Source organism: Giraffa tippelskirchi, chromosome X (assembly GCF_054371585.1).
Source record: "Giraffa tippelskirchi isolate mGirTip1 chromosome X, T2T-mGirTip1v1.2.pri, whole genome shotgun sequence".
Taxonomy (NCBI): Eukaryota; Metazoa; Chordata; class Mammalia; order Artiodactyla; family Giraffidae; genus Giraffa; species Giraffa tippelskirchi.
In genome coordinates this window covers 21,291,293-21,305,152 of record NC_137289.1, presented here as the reverse complement: position 1 = coordinate 21,305,152, position 13,860 = coordinate 21,291,293, and the positions used below count along the sequence as shown (strand labels likewise).

At 46.4% G+C, this 13,860-nt stretch overlaps 1 long non-coding RNA gene across 1 annotated transcript in view; it reads right to left on the bottom strand.

Moving 5' to 3' along the window:
- Positions 1 to 13,860, bottom strand: part of LOC145536975 (uncharacterized) — a 411,144-nt gene that overhangs the window by 270,717 nt on the left and 126,567 nt on the right. The window contains exons 56-61 of the long non-coding RNA XR_014076109.1: positions 12,969 to 13,265; positions 10,604 to 10,914; positions 8,294 to 8,604; positions 5,984 to 6,294; positions 3,676 to 3,986; positions 1,368 to 1,678 (exon numbers count right to left, since the gene is read on the bottom strand). This is a non-coding gene — a long non-coding RNA (uncharacterized LOC145536975). The remainder of the gene's footprint in view (positions 1 to 1,367; positions 1,679 to 3,675; positions 3,987 to 5,983; positions 6,295 to 8,293; positions 8,605 to 10,603; positions 10,915 to 12,968; positions 13,266 to 13,860) is intronic.

Sequence of the window (13,860 nt, the reverse complement as noted above, 5' to 3'; positions counted from 1 at the left end):
CCATGACTGAATGCAGACAATGCCCTACTTGTAATCATACACTCTTACATGGCTATCAATTCCAATCAGATGGCACACGTGACTTTGTCTCATACTATCATCATATATAATTGGAAAAAAACAAGTATTTTCCATCTCATAAATGGCCTTAGCTAGAGTTCAGTTCAGTAGCTCAGTCGTGTCCAACTCTTTGCAACCCCACGGACTGCAGCACGCCAGGCTTTCCTTTCCATCACCAACTCCCAGAGCTTGCTCCAACTCATGTCCATGGAGTCAGTGATGCCATCCACCCATCTCATCCTCTGTCATCCCCTTCTCTTCCCACTTTCAGTCTTTCCCGCTATCAAGGTCTTGTCAAGTGAGTCAGTTCTTCGTATCAGACGACCAAAATATAGGAGTTTCAGCTTCAGCATCAGTCCCTCCAATGTATATTCGGGGTAGATTTCCTTTAGGATGGACTGGTTGGATCTCTGTGCAGTCCAAGGGACTCTCAAGAGTCTCCTGCCACACCACAGCTCAAAAGCATCAATGCTTTGATGCTCACCTGTCCTTATATTCCAACTCTCACATCCATGCATGCCTGCCAGAAAAACCATTGCTTTGACCAGACGGACCTTTGTTGGCAAAGAAATGTCTCTGTTTTTTAATATGCTGTCTAGGTTGGTCATAGCTTTACTTCCACGGAGCAAGCGTCTTTTAATTCCATGGCTGCAGTCACCATCTGCAGTGATTTTGGAGTCCCCCAAAATAAAGTAAAGTACAGCAGTTTGCTTTCCATCTTAAAGCACAGGAAGGAAATAATGCTATCCTCCCTGGCAGGCTGCAGTCCATAGCGTCGCACAGAGTCTGACATGACTCAAGAGACTTAGCACACACCAACCCCAAAGCCAGGTCTTTGCCCCGCTCCCCTGCAAGAACTGAGATAACATCAGCGTCAGGTCAGGACAAAGGTATTGACCCTGGGCTTTAGAGTGAACCTGCAAAGACACAGAAGTTCGCAGCTGGTGGGTGGGTTCAGACAATGTAGGCCTTCCACTACATTTGTGATTTTCATCCACTTGAGCATCTGCAGGCTCCTAGAAAATATTCTGACTCAAACCAGCAAGTCAGTGTATTCCCATTCCTTCCATACAGGTCCTTCTTGCTCAAAGCCATGGTACTTTATTTAGACTTTTGGTCACCCTCAACTTCGTCAATGGCATCACCTATTTAAGGTACTTGGCATTAGGCCAGTCCATTGCACTCTGTCACTCCTGTCACAATGGGCCCAGGCCCTACAAAGGGCAGATTCACAAGACAAGTGCCCCCATTTTCAGTGCTTGGCTCTAAGGCCCACCACAATGTTAGGAAACTGAGGCCCCGCTTACCTCCTTCCTGTGACTGGACTTCCTGGCAGCAGCTGGAGGGCTCCTTGGTCCTGGGCCCTCACTGATCAGATACTAAGCCTAGAACCTGACTGTCCACCGATCCTGCCAGATCACACAGAAAAGGTTGAGGGCCAGGCTTGAGTTCAGGTTCTGTTGTTCCTAAGTTGATCTGACCGGCCTCCACTGCTAGGCCTCGCAAGGAAGAGCAGCTCACAGCTTTGGCCTGATCAAACTGTTTCCGCACGATGGCAGTGCTGTCCCAGAAGAGAGACATCTTGTTTCAACCATTCTTCTGCCTCTGCCCTTTGAACCTGAAAAAGACACCATAAACAGACAGACACCAGGAAATATGGCTGACTTGTATTTGACTCAATTCTGAGAAACCTGATTATATTTCTACATTTTCTTTTTGGTTTCCATTGGACAAAGGTACCCAACTTTATCACTCATCTTCTCTTTTCCAGATTTCAATTTTTACTTGATCCCTTCTTTTTTTTTTTTTATCTCCAGCATTTTTTCAAACTATCAAACTGTTTGGAGGCATCAAGTTGCAAACCTCTGGCATCCATGCGTAAGACACAAAAGAAATTGACTATACCTAAGGACTTGCCAAATCTAGGCAACAGGCCACATGTTTATTATCTTGTCTCACTCAGATGGTAAAGCATCCGCCTGCAATGCAAGAGACCCAGGTTTGATCCACGGGTCAGGAAGATTCCCTGGAAAAGGTCCTGGCTATGCACTCCAGTATTCTGGCCTGGAGAATTCAATGGACAAGAGGAGCCTGGTGGGTCTAAAGAGTCCGTGGGGTCCAAAGAGTCAGGCACAACTGAGGGAATAACACACACACTTCCCAAATTTCCTGGAGTCTTCATATTCTAGGCTTTGTGTGTAGAGTGGAAGAAGGCATTTGGTGAAGCTCTAGGATGATCCAGATACTTCCCATGACTGAATGCAGACAATGCCCTACTTGTAATCATACACTCTTACATGGCTATCAATTCCAATCAGATGGCACACGTGACTTTGTCTCATACTATCATCATATATAATTGGAAAAAAACAAGTATTTTCCATCTCATAAATGGCCTTAGCTAGAGTTCAGTTCAGTAGCTCAGTCGTGTCCAACTCTTTGCAACCCCACGGACTGCAGCACGCCAGGCTTTCCTTTCCATCACCAACTCCCAGAGCTTGCTCCAACTCATGTCCATGGAGTCAGTGATGCCATCCACCCATCTCATCCTCTGTCATCCCCTTCTCTTCCCACTTTCAGTCTTTCCCGCTATCAAGGTCTTGTCAAGTGAGTCAGTTCTTCGTATCAGACGACCAAAATATAGGAGTTTCAGCTTCAGCATCAGTCCCTCCAATGTATATTCGGGGTAGATTTCCTTTAGGATGGACGGGTTGGATCTCTGTGCAGTCCAAGGGACTCTCAAGAGTCTCCTGCCACACCACAGCTCAAAAGCATCAATGCTTTGATGCTCACCTGTCCTTATATTCCAACTCTCACATCCATGCATGCCTGCCAGAAAAACCATTGCTTTGACCAGACGGACCTTTGTTGGCAAAGAAATGTCTCTGTTTTTTAATATGCTGTCTAGGTTGGTCATAGCTTTACTTCCAAGGAGCAAGCGTCTTTTAATTTCATGGCTGCAGTCACCATCTGCAGTGATTTTGGAGTTCCCCAAAATAAAGTAAGTACAGCAGTTTGCTTACCATCTTAAAGCACAGGAAGGAAATAATGCTATCCTCCCTGGCAGGCTGCAGTCCATAGCGTCGCACAGAGTCTGACATGACTCAAGAGACTTAGCACACACCAACCCCAAAGCCAGGTCTTTGCCCCGCTCCCCTGCAAGAACTGAGATAACATCAGCGTCAGGTCAGGACAAAGGTATTGACCCTGGGCTTTAGAGTGAACCTGCAAAGACACAGAAGTTCGCAGCTGGTGGGTGGGTTCAGACAATGTAGGCCTTCCACTACATTTGTGATTTTCATCCACTTGAGCATCTGCAGGCTCCTAGAAAACATTCTGACTCAAACCAGCAAGTCAGTGTATTCCCATTCCTTCCATACAGGTCCTTCTTGCTCCAAGCCATGGTACTTTATTTAGACTTTTGGTCACCCTCAACTTCGTCAATGGCATCACCTATTTAAGGTACTTGGCATTAGGCCAGTCCATTGCACTCTGTCACTCCTGTCACAATGGGCCCAGGCCCTACAAAGGGCAGATTCACAGGACAAGTGCCCCCATTTTCAGTGCTTGGCTCTAAGGCCCACCACAATGTTAGGAAACTGAGGCCCCACTTACCTCCTTCCTGTGACTGGACTTCCTGGCAACAGCTGGAGGGCTCCTTGGTCCTGGGCCCTCACTGATCAGATACTAAGCCTAGAACCTGACTGTCCACCGATCCTGCCAGATCACACAGAAAAGGTTGAGGGCCAGGCTTGAGTTCAGGTTCTGTTGTTCCTAAGTTGATCTGACCGGCCTCCACTGCTAGGCCTCGCAAGGAAGAGCAGCTCACACCTTTGGCCTGATCAAACTGTTTCCGCACGATGGCAGTGCTGTCCCAGAAGAGAGACATCTTGTTTCAACCATTCTTCTGCCTCTGCCCTTTGAACCTGAAAAAGACACCATAAACAGACAGACACCAGGAAATATGGCTGACTTGTATTTGACTCAATTCAGAGAAACCTGGTTATATTTCTACATTTTCTTTTTGGTTTCCATTGGACAAAGCTACCCAACTTTATCACTCATCTTCTGTTTTCCAGATTTCAATTTTTACTTGATCACGTCTTTTATTTTTTTATCTCCAGCATTTTTTCAAACTATCAAACTGTTTGGAGGCATCAAGTGGCAAACCTCTGGCATCCATGCGTATGACACAAAAGAAAATGACTATACCTAAGGACTTGCCAAACCTAGGCAACAAGCCACATGTTTATTATCTTGTCTCACTCAGATGGTAAAGCATCCGCCTGCAATGCAGGAGACCCAGGTTTGATCCACAGGTCAGGAAGATTCCCTGGAAAAGGTCCTGGCTATGCACTCCAGTATTCTGGCCTGGAGAATTCAATGGACAAGAGGAGCCTGGTGGGTCTAAAGAGTCCGTGGGGTCCAAAGAGTCGGGCACAACTGAGGGAATAACACACACACTTCCCCAATTTGCTGGAGTCTTCATATTCTAGGCTTTGTGTGTTGAGTTGAAGAAGCCATTTGGTGAAGCTCTAGGATGACCCAGATACTTCCCATGACTGAATGCAGACAATGCCCTACTTGTAATCATACACTCTTACATTGCTATCAATTCCAATCAGATGGCACACGTGACTTTGTCTCATACTATCATCATATATAATTGGAAAAAAACAAGTATTTTCCATCTCATAAATGGCCTTAGCTAGAGTTCAGTTCAGTAGCTCAGTCGTGTCCAACTCTTTGCAACCCCACGGACTGCAGCACGCCAGGCTTTCCTTTCCATCACCAACTCCCAGAGCTTGCTCCAACTCATGTCCATGGAGTCAGTGATGCCATCCACCCATCTCATCCTCTGTCATCCCCTTCTCTTCCCACTTTCAGTCTTTCCCGCTATCAAGGTCTTGTCAAGTGAGTCAGTTCTTCGTATCAGACGACCAAAATATAGGAGTTTCAGCTTCAGCATCAGTCCCTCCAATGTATATTCGGGGTAGATTTCCTTTAGGATGGACTGGTTGGATCTCTGTGCAGTCCAAGGGACTCTCAAGAGTCTCCTGCCACACCACAGCTCAAAAGCATCAATGCTTTGATGCTCACCTGTCCTTATATTCCAACTCTCACATCCATGCATACCTGCCAGAAAAACCATTGCTTTGACCAGACGGACCTTTGTTGGCAAAGAAATGTCTCTGTTTTTTAATATGCTGTCTAGGTTGGTCATAGCTTTACTTCCAAGGAGCAAGCGTCTTTTAATTCCATGGCTGCAGTCACCATCTGCAGTGATTTTGGAGTCCCCCAAAATAAAGTAAAGTACAGCAGTTTGCTTTCCATCTTAAAGCACAGGAAGGAAATAATGCTATCCTCCCTGGCAGGCTGCAGTCCATAGCGTCGCACAGAGTCTGACATGACTCAAGAGACTTAGCACACACCAACCCCAAAGCCAGGTCTTTGCCCCGCTCCCCTGCAAGAACTGAGATAACATCAGCGTCAGGTCAGGACAAAGGTATTGACCCTGGGCTTTAGAGTGAACCTGCAAAGACACAGAAGTTGGCAGCTGGTGGGTGGGTTCAGACAATGTAGGCCTTCCACTACATTTGTGATTTTCATCCACTTGAGCATCTGCAGGCTCCTAGAAAACATTCTGACTCAAACCAGCAAGTCAGTGTATTCCCATTCCTTCCATACAGGTCCTTCTTGCTCCAAGCCATGGTACTTTATTTAGACTTTTGGTCACCCTCAACTTCGTCAATGGCATCACCTATTTAAGGTACTTGGCATTAGGCCAGTCCATTGCACTCTGTCACTCCTGTCACAATGGGCCCAGGCCCTACAAAGGGCAGATTCACAGGACAAGTGCCCCCATTTTCAGTGCTTGGCTCTAAGGCCCACCACAATGTTAGGAAACTGAGGCCCCGCTTACCTCCTTCCTGTGACTGGACTTCCTGGCAGCAGCTGGAGGGCTCCTTGGTCCTGGGCCCTCACTGATCAGATACTAAGCCTAGAACCTGACTGTCCACCGATCCTGCCAGATCACACAGAAAAGGTTGAGGGCCAGGCTTGAGTTCAGGTTCTGTTGTTCCTAAGTTGATCTGACCGGCCTCCACTGCTAGGCCTCGCAAGGAAGAGCAGCTCACACCTTTGGCCTGATCAAACTGTTTCCACACGATGGCAGTGCTGTCCCAGAAGAGAGAAATCTTGTTTCAACCATTCTTCTGCCTCTGCCCTTTGAACCTGAAAAAGACACCATAAACAGACAGACACCAGGAAATATGGCTGACTTGTATTTGACTCAATTCAGAGAAACCTGGTTATATTTCTACATTTTCTTTTTGGTTTCCATTGGACAAAGGTACCCAACTTTATCACTCATCTTCTGTTTTCCAGATTTCAATTTTTACTTGATCCCTTCTTTTTTTTTTTTTTATCTCCAGCATTTTTTCAAACTATCAAACTGTTTGGAGGCATCAAGTGGCAAACCTCTGGCATCCATGCGTAAGACACAAAAGAAATTGACTATACCTAAGGACTTGCCAAATCTAGGCAACAGGTCACAGGTTTATTATCTTGTCTCACTCAGATGGTAAAGCATCCGCCTGCAATGCAGGAGACCCAGGTTTGATCCTCGGGTCAGGAAGATTCCCTGGAATAGGTCCTGGCTATGCACTCCAGTATTCTGGCCTGGAGAATTCAATGGACAAGAGGAGCCTGGTGGGTCTAAAGAGTCCGTGGGGTCCAAAGAGTCAGGCACAACTGAGGGAATAACACACACACTTCCCCAATTTGCTGGAGTCTTCATATTCTAGGCTTTGTGTGTTGAGTTGAAGAAGCCATTTGGTGAAGCTCTAGGATGACCCAGATACTTCCCATGACTGAATGCAGACAATGCCCTACTTGTAATCATACACTCTTACATGGCTATCAATTCCAATCAGATGGCACACGTGACTTTGTCTCATACTATCATCATATATAATTGGAAAAAAACAAGTATTTTCCATCTCATAAATGGCCTTAGCTAGAGTTCAGTTCAGTAGCTCAGTCGTGTCCAACTCTTTGCAACCCCACGGACTGCAGCACGCCAGGCTTTCCTTTCCATCACCAACTCCCAGAGCTTGCTCCAACTCATGTCCATGGAGTCAGTGATGCCATCCACCCATCTCATCCTCTGTCATCCCCTTCTCTTCCCACTTTCAGTCTTTCCCGCTATCAAGGTCTTATCAAGTGAGTCAGTTCTTCGTATCAGACGACCAAAATATAGGAGTTTCAGCTTCAGCATCAGTCCCTCCAATGTATATTCGGGGTAGATTTCCTTTAGGATGGACTGGTTGGATCTCTGTGCAGTCCAAGGGACTCTCAAGAGTCTCCTGCCACACCACAGCTCAAAAGCATCAATGCTTTGATGCTCACCTGTCCTTATATTCCAACTCTCACATCCATGCATGCCTGCCAGAAAAACCATTGCTTTGACCAGACGGACCTTTGTTGGCAAAGAAATGTCTCTGCTTTTTAATATGCTGTCTAGGTTGGTCATAGCTTTACTTCCAAGGAGCAAGCGTCTTTTAATTCCATGGCTGCAGTCACCATCTGCAGTGATTTTGGAGTCCCCCAAAATAAAGTAAAGTACAGCAGTTTGCTTTCCATCTTAAAGCACAGGAAGGAAATAATGCTATCCTCCCTGGCAGGCTGCAGTCCATAGCGTCGCACAGAGTCTGACATGACTGAAGAGACTTAGCACACACCAACCCCAAAGCCAGGTCTTTGCCCCGCTCCCCTGCAAGAACTGAGATAACATCAGCGTCAGGTCAGGACAAAGGTATTGACCCTGGGCTTTAGAGTGAACCTGCAAAGACACAGAAGTTCGCAGATGGTGGGTGGGTTCAGACAATATAGGCCTTCCACTACATTTGTGATTTTCATCCACTTGAGCATCTGCAGGCTCCTAGAAAATATTCTGACTCAAACCAGCAAGTCAGTGTATTCCCATTCCTTCCATACAGGTCCTTCTTGCTCCAAGCCATGGTACTTTATTTAGACTTTTGGTCACCCTCAACTTCGTCAATGGCATCACCTATTTAAGGTACTTGGCATTAGGCCAGTCCATTGCACTCTGTCACTCCTGTCACAATGGGCCCAGGCCCTACAAAGGGCAGATTCACAAGACAAGTGCCCCCATTTTCAGTGCTTGGCTCTAAGGCCCACCACAATGTTAGGAAACTGAGGCCCCGCTTACCTCCTTCCTGTGACTGGACTTCCTGGCAGCAGCTGGAGGGCTCCGTGGTCCTGGGCCCTCACTGATCAGATACTAAGCCTAGAACCTGACTGTCCACCGATCCTGCCAGATCACACAGAAAAGGTTGAGGGCCAGGCTTGAGTTCAGGTTCTGTTGTTCCTAAGTTGATCGGACCGGCCTCCACTGCTAGGCCTCGCAAGGAAGAGCAGCTCACAGCTTTGGCCTGATCAAACTGTTTCCGCACGATGGCAGTGCTGTCCCAGAAGAGAGACATCTTGTTTCAACCATTCTTCTGCCTCTGCCCTTTGAACCTGAAAAAGACACCATAAACAGACAGACACCAGGAAATATGGCTGACTTGTATTTGACTCAATTCAGAGAAACCTGGTTATATTTCTACATTTTCTTTTTGGTTTCCATTGGACAAAGGTACCCAACTTTATCACTCATCTTCTGTTTTCCAGATTTCAATTTTTACTTGATCCCTTCTTTTTTTTTTTTTTATCTCCAGCATTTTTTCAAACTATCAAACTGTTTGGAGGCATCAAGTGGCAAACCTCTGGCATCCATGCGTAAGACACAAAAGAAATTGACTATACCTAAGGACTTGCCAAATCTAGGCAACAGGCCACATGTTTATTATCTTGTCTCACTCAGATGGTAAAGCATCCGCCTGCAATGCAAGAGACCCAGGTTTGATCCACGGGTCAGGAAGATTCCCTGGAAAAGGTCCTGGCTATGCACTCCAGTATTCTGGCCTGGAGAATTCAATGGACAAGAGGAGCCTGGTGGGTCTAAAGAGTCCGTGGGGTCCAAAGAGTCAGGCACAACTGAGGGAATAACACACACACTTCCCCAATTTGCTGGAGTCTTCATATTCTAGGCTTTGTGTGTTGAGTTGAAGAAGCCATTTGGTGAAGCTCTAGGATGATCCAGATACTTCCCATGACTGAATGCAGACAATGCCCTACTTGTAATCATACACTCTTACATGGCTATCAATTCCAATCAGATGGCACACGTGACTTTGTCTCATACTATCATCATATATAATTGGAAAAAAACAAGTATTTTCCATCTCATAAATGGCCTTAGCTAGAGTGCAGTTCAGTAGCTCAGTCGTGTCCAACTCTTTGCAACCCCACGGACTGCAGCACGCCAGGCTTTCCTTTCCATCACCAACTCCCAGAGCTTGCTCCAACTCATGTCCATGGAGTCAGTGATGCCATCCACCCATCTCATCCTCTGTCATCCCCTTCTCTTCCCACTTTCAGTCTTTCCCGCTATCAAGGTCTTATCAAGTGAGTCAGTTCTTCGTATCAGACGACCAAAATATAGGAGTTTCAGCTTCAGCATCAGTCCCTCCAATGTATATTCGGGGTAGATTTCCTTTAGGATGGACTGGTTGGATCTCTGTGCAGTCCAAGGGACTCTCAAGAGTCTCCTGCCACACCACAGCTCAAAAGCATCAATGCTTTGATGCTCACCTGTCCTTATATTCCAACTCTCACATCCATGCATGCCTGCCAGAAAAACCATTGCTTTGACCAGACGGACCTTTGTTGGCAAAGAAATGTCTCTGCTTTTTAATATGCTGTCTAGGTTGGTCATAGCTTTACTTCCAAGGAGCAAGCGTCTTTTAATTCCATGGCTGCAGTCACCATCTGCAGTGATTTTGGAGTCCCCCAAAATAAAGTAAAGTACAGCAGTTTGCTTTCCATCTTAAAGCACAGGAAGGAAATAATGCTATCCTCCCTGGCAGGCTGCAGTCCATAGCGTCGCACAGAGTCTGACATGACTCAAGAGACTTAGCACACACCAACCCCAAAGCCAGGTCTTTGCCCCGCTCCCCTGCAAGAACTGAGATAACATCAGCGTCAGGTCAGGACAAAGGTATTGACCCTGGGCTTTAGAGTGAACCTGCAAAGACACAGAAGTTCGCAGATGGTGGGTGGGTTCAGACAATATAGGCCTTCCACTACATTTGTGATTTTCATCCACTTGAGCATCTGCAGGCTCCTAGAAAATATTCTGACTCAAACCAGCAAGTCAGTGTATTCCCATTCCTTCCATACAGGTCCTTCTTGCTCCAAGCCATGGTACTTTATTTAGACTTTTGGTCACCCTCAACTTCGTCAATGGCATCACCTATTTAAGGTACTTGGCATTAGGCCAGTCCATTGCACTCTGTCACTCCTGTCACAATGGGCCCAGGCCCTACAAAGGGCAGATTCACAAGACAAGTGCCCCCATTTTCAGTGCTTGGCTCTAAGGCCCACCACAATGTTAGGAAACTGAGGCCCCGCTTACCTCCTTCCTGTGACTGGACTTCCTGGCAGCAGCTGGAGGGCTCCGTGGTCCTGGGCCCTCACTGATCAGACACTAAGCCTAGAACCTGACTGTCCACCGATCCTGCCAGATCACACAGAAAAGGTTGAGGGCCAGGCTTGAGTTCAGGTTCTGTTGTTCCTAAGTTGATCGGACCGGCCTCCACTGCTAGGCCTCGCAAGGAAGAGCAGCTCACAGCTTTGGCCTGATCAAACTGTTTCCGCACGATGGCAGTGCTGTCCCAGAAGAGAGACATCTTGTTTCAACCATTCTTCTGCCTCTGCCCTTTGAACCTGAAAAAGACACCATAAACAGACAGACACCAGGAAATATGGCTGACTTGTATTTGACTCAATTCAGAGAAACCTGGTTATATTTCTACATTTTCTTTTTGGTTTCCATTGGACAAAGGTACCCAACTTTATCACTCATCTTCTGTTTTCCAGATTTCAATTTTTACTTGATCCCTTCTTTTTTTTTTTTTTATCTCCAGCATTTTTTCAAACTATCAAACTGTTTGGAGGCATCAAGTGGCAAACCTCTGGCATCCATGCGTAAGACACAAAAGAAATTGACTATACCTAAGGACTTGCCAAATCTAGGCAACAGGCCACATGTTTATTATCTTGTCTCACTCAGATGGTAAAGCATCCGCCTGCAATGCAAGAGACCCAGGTTTGATCCACGGGTCAGGAAGATTCCCTGGAAAAGGTCCTGGCTATGCACTCCAGTATTCTGGCCTGGAGAATTCAATGGACAAGAGGAGCCTGGTGGGTCTAAAGAGTCCGTGGGGACCAACGAGTCGGGCACAACTGAGGGAATAACACACACACTTCCCAAATTTCCTGGAGTCTTCATATTCTAGGCTTTGTGTGTAGAGTTGAAGAAGCCATTTGGTGAAGCTCTAGGATGACCCAGATACTTCCCATTACTGAATGCAGACAATGCCCTACTTGTAATCATACACTCTTACATGGCTATCAATTCCAATCAGATGGCACACGTGACTTTGTCTCATACTATCATCATATATAATTGGAAAAAAACAAGTATTTTCGATCTCATAAATAGCCTTAGCTAGAGTTCAGTTCAGTAGCTCAGTCGTGTCCAACTCTTTGCAACCCCACGGACTGCAGCACGCCAGGCTTTCCTTTCCATCACCAACTCCCAGAGCTTGCTCCAACTCATGTCCATGGAGTCAGTGATGCCATCCACCCATCTCATCCTCTGTCATCCCCTTCTCTTCCCACTTTCAGTCTTTCCCGCTATCAAGGTCTTGTCAAGTGAGTCAGTTCTTCGTATCAGACGACCAAAATATAGGAGTTTCAGCTTCAGCATCAGTCCCTCCAATGTATATTCGGGGTAGATTTCCTTTAGGATGGACTGGTTGGATCTCTGTGCAGTCCAAGGGATTCTCAAGAGTCTCCTGCCACACCACAGCTCAAAAGCATCAATGCTTTGATGCTCACCTGTCCTTATATTCCAACTCTCACATCCATGCATGCCTGCCAGAAAAACCATTGCTTTGACCAGACGGACCTTTGTTGGCAAAGAAATGTCTCTGTTTTTTAATATGCTGTCTAGGTTGGTCATAGCTTTACTTCCAAGGAGCAAGCGTCTTTTAATTTCATGGCTGCAGGCACCATCTGCAGTGATTTTGGAGCCCCCCAAAATAAAGCAGTTTAGAAGTAGAGTAAAACCATATAGCTTAGAAGGAGTTAAAACATGATCCTCAAAGTACAGCAGTTTGCTTTCCATCTTAAAGCACAGGAAGGAAATAATGCTATCCTCCCTGGCAGGCTGCAGTCCATAGCGTCGCACAGAGTCTGACATGACTCAAGAGACTTAGCACACATCAACCCCAAAGCCAGGTCTTTGCCCCGCTCCCCTGCAAGAACTGAGATAACATCAGCGTCAGGTCAGGACAAAGGTATTGACCCTGGGCTTTAGAGTGAACCTGCAAAGACACAGAATTTCGCAGCTGGTGGGTGGGTTCAGACAATGTAGGCCTTCCACTACATTTGTGATTTTCATCCACTTGAGCATCTGCAGGCTCCTAGAAAATATTCTGACTCAAACCAGCAAGTCAGTGTATTCCCATTCCTTCCATACAGGTCCTTCTTGCTCCAAGCCATGGTACTTTATTTAGACTTTTGGTCACCCTCAACTTCGTCAATGGCATCACCTATTTAAGGTACTTGGCATTAGGCCAGTCCATTGCACTCTGTCACTCCTGTCACAATGGGCCCAGGCCCTACAAAGGGCAGATTCACAAGACAAGTGCCCCCATTTTCAGTGCTTGGCTCTAAGGCCCACCACAATGTTAGGAAACTGAGGCCCCGCTTACCTCCTTCCTGTGACTGGACTTCCTGGCAGCAGCTGGAGGGCTCCTTGGTCCTGGGCCCTCACTGATCAGATACTAAGCCTAGAACCTGACTGTCCACCGATCCTGCCAGATCACACAGAAAAGGTTGAGGGCCAGGCTTGAGTTCAGCTTCTGTTGTTCCTAAGTTGATCCGACCGGCCTCGCAAGGAATAGCAGCTCACAGCTTTGGCCTGATCAAACTGTTTCCGCACGATGGCAGTGTTGTCCCAGAAGAGAGACATCTTGTTTCAACCATTCTTCTGCCTCCGCCATTTTAACCTGAAAAAAACACCATAAACAGAGAGACACCAAGAAATATGGCTGACTTGCATTTGACTCAATTCAGAGAAACCTGGTTATATTTCTACATTTTCTTTTTGGTTTCCATTGGACAAAGCTACCCAACTTTATCACTCATCTTCTCTTTTCCAGATTTCAATTTTTACTTGATGACGTCTTTTATTTTTTTATCTCCAGCATTTTTTCAAACTATCAAACTGTTTGGAGGCATCAAGTGGCAAACCTCTGGCATCCATGCGTATGACACAAAAGAAAATGACTATACCTAAGGACTTGCCAAATCTAGGCAATAGGCCACATTTTTATTATCTTGTCTCACTCAGATGGTAAAGCATCCGCCTGCAATGCAGGAGACCCAGGTTTGATCCTCGGGTCAGGAAGATTCCCTGGAAAAGGTCCTGGCTATGCACTCCAGTATTCTGGCCTGGAGAATTCAATGGACAAGAGGAGCCTGGTGGGTCTAAAGAGTCCGTGGGGTCCAAAGAGTCAGGCACAACTGAGGGAATAACACACACACTTCCCCAATTTGCTGGAGTCTTCATATTCTAGGCTTTGTGTGTTGAGTTGAAGAAGC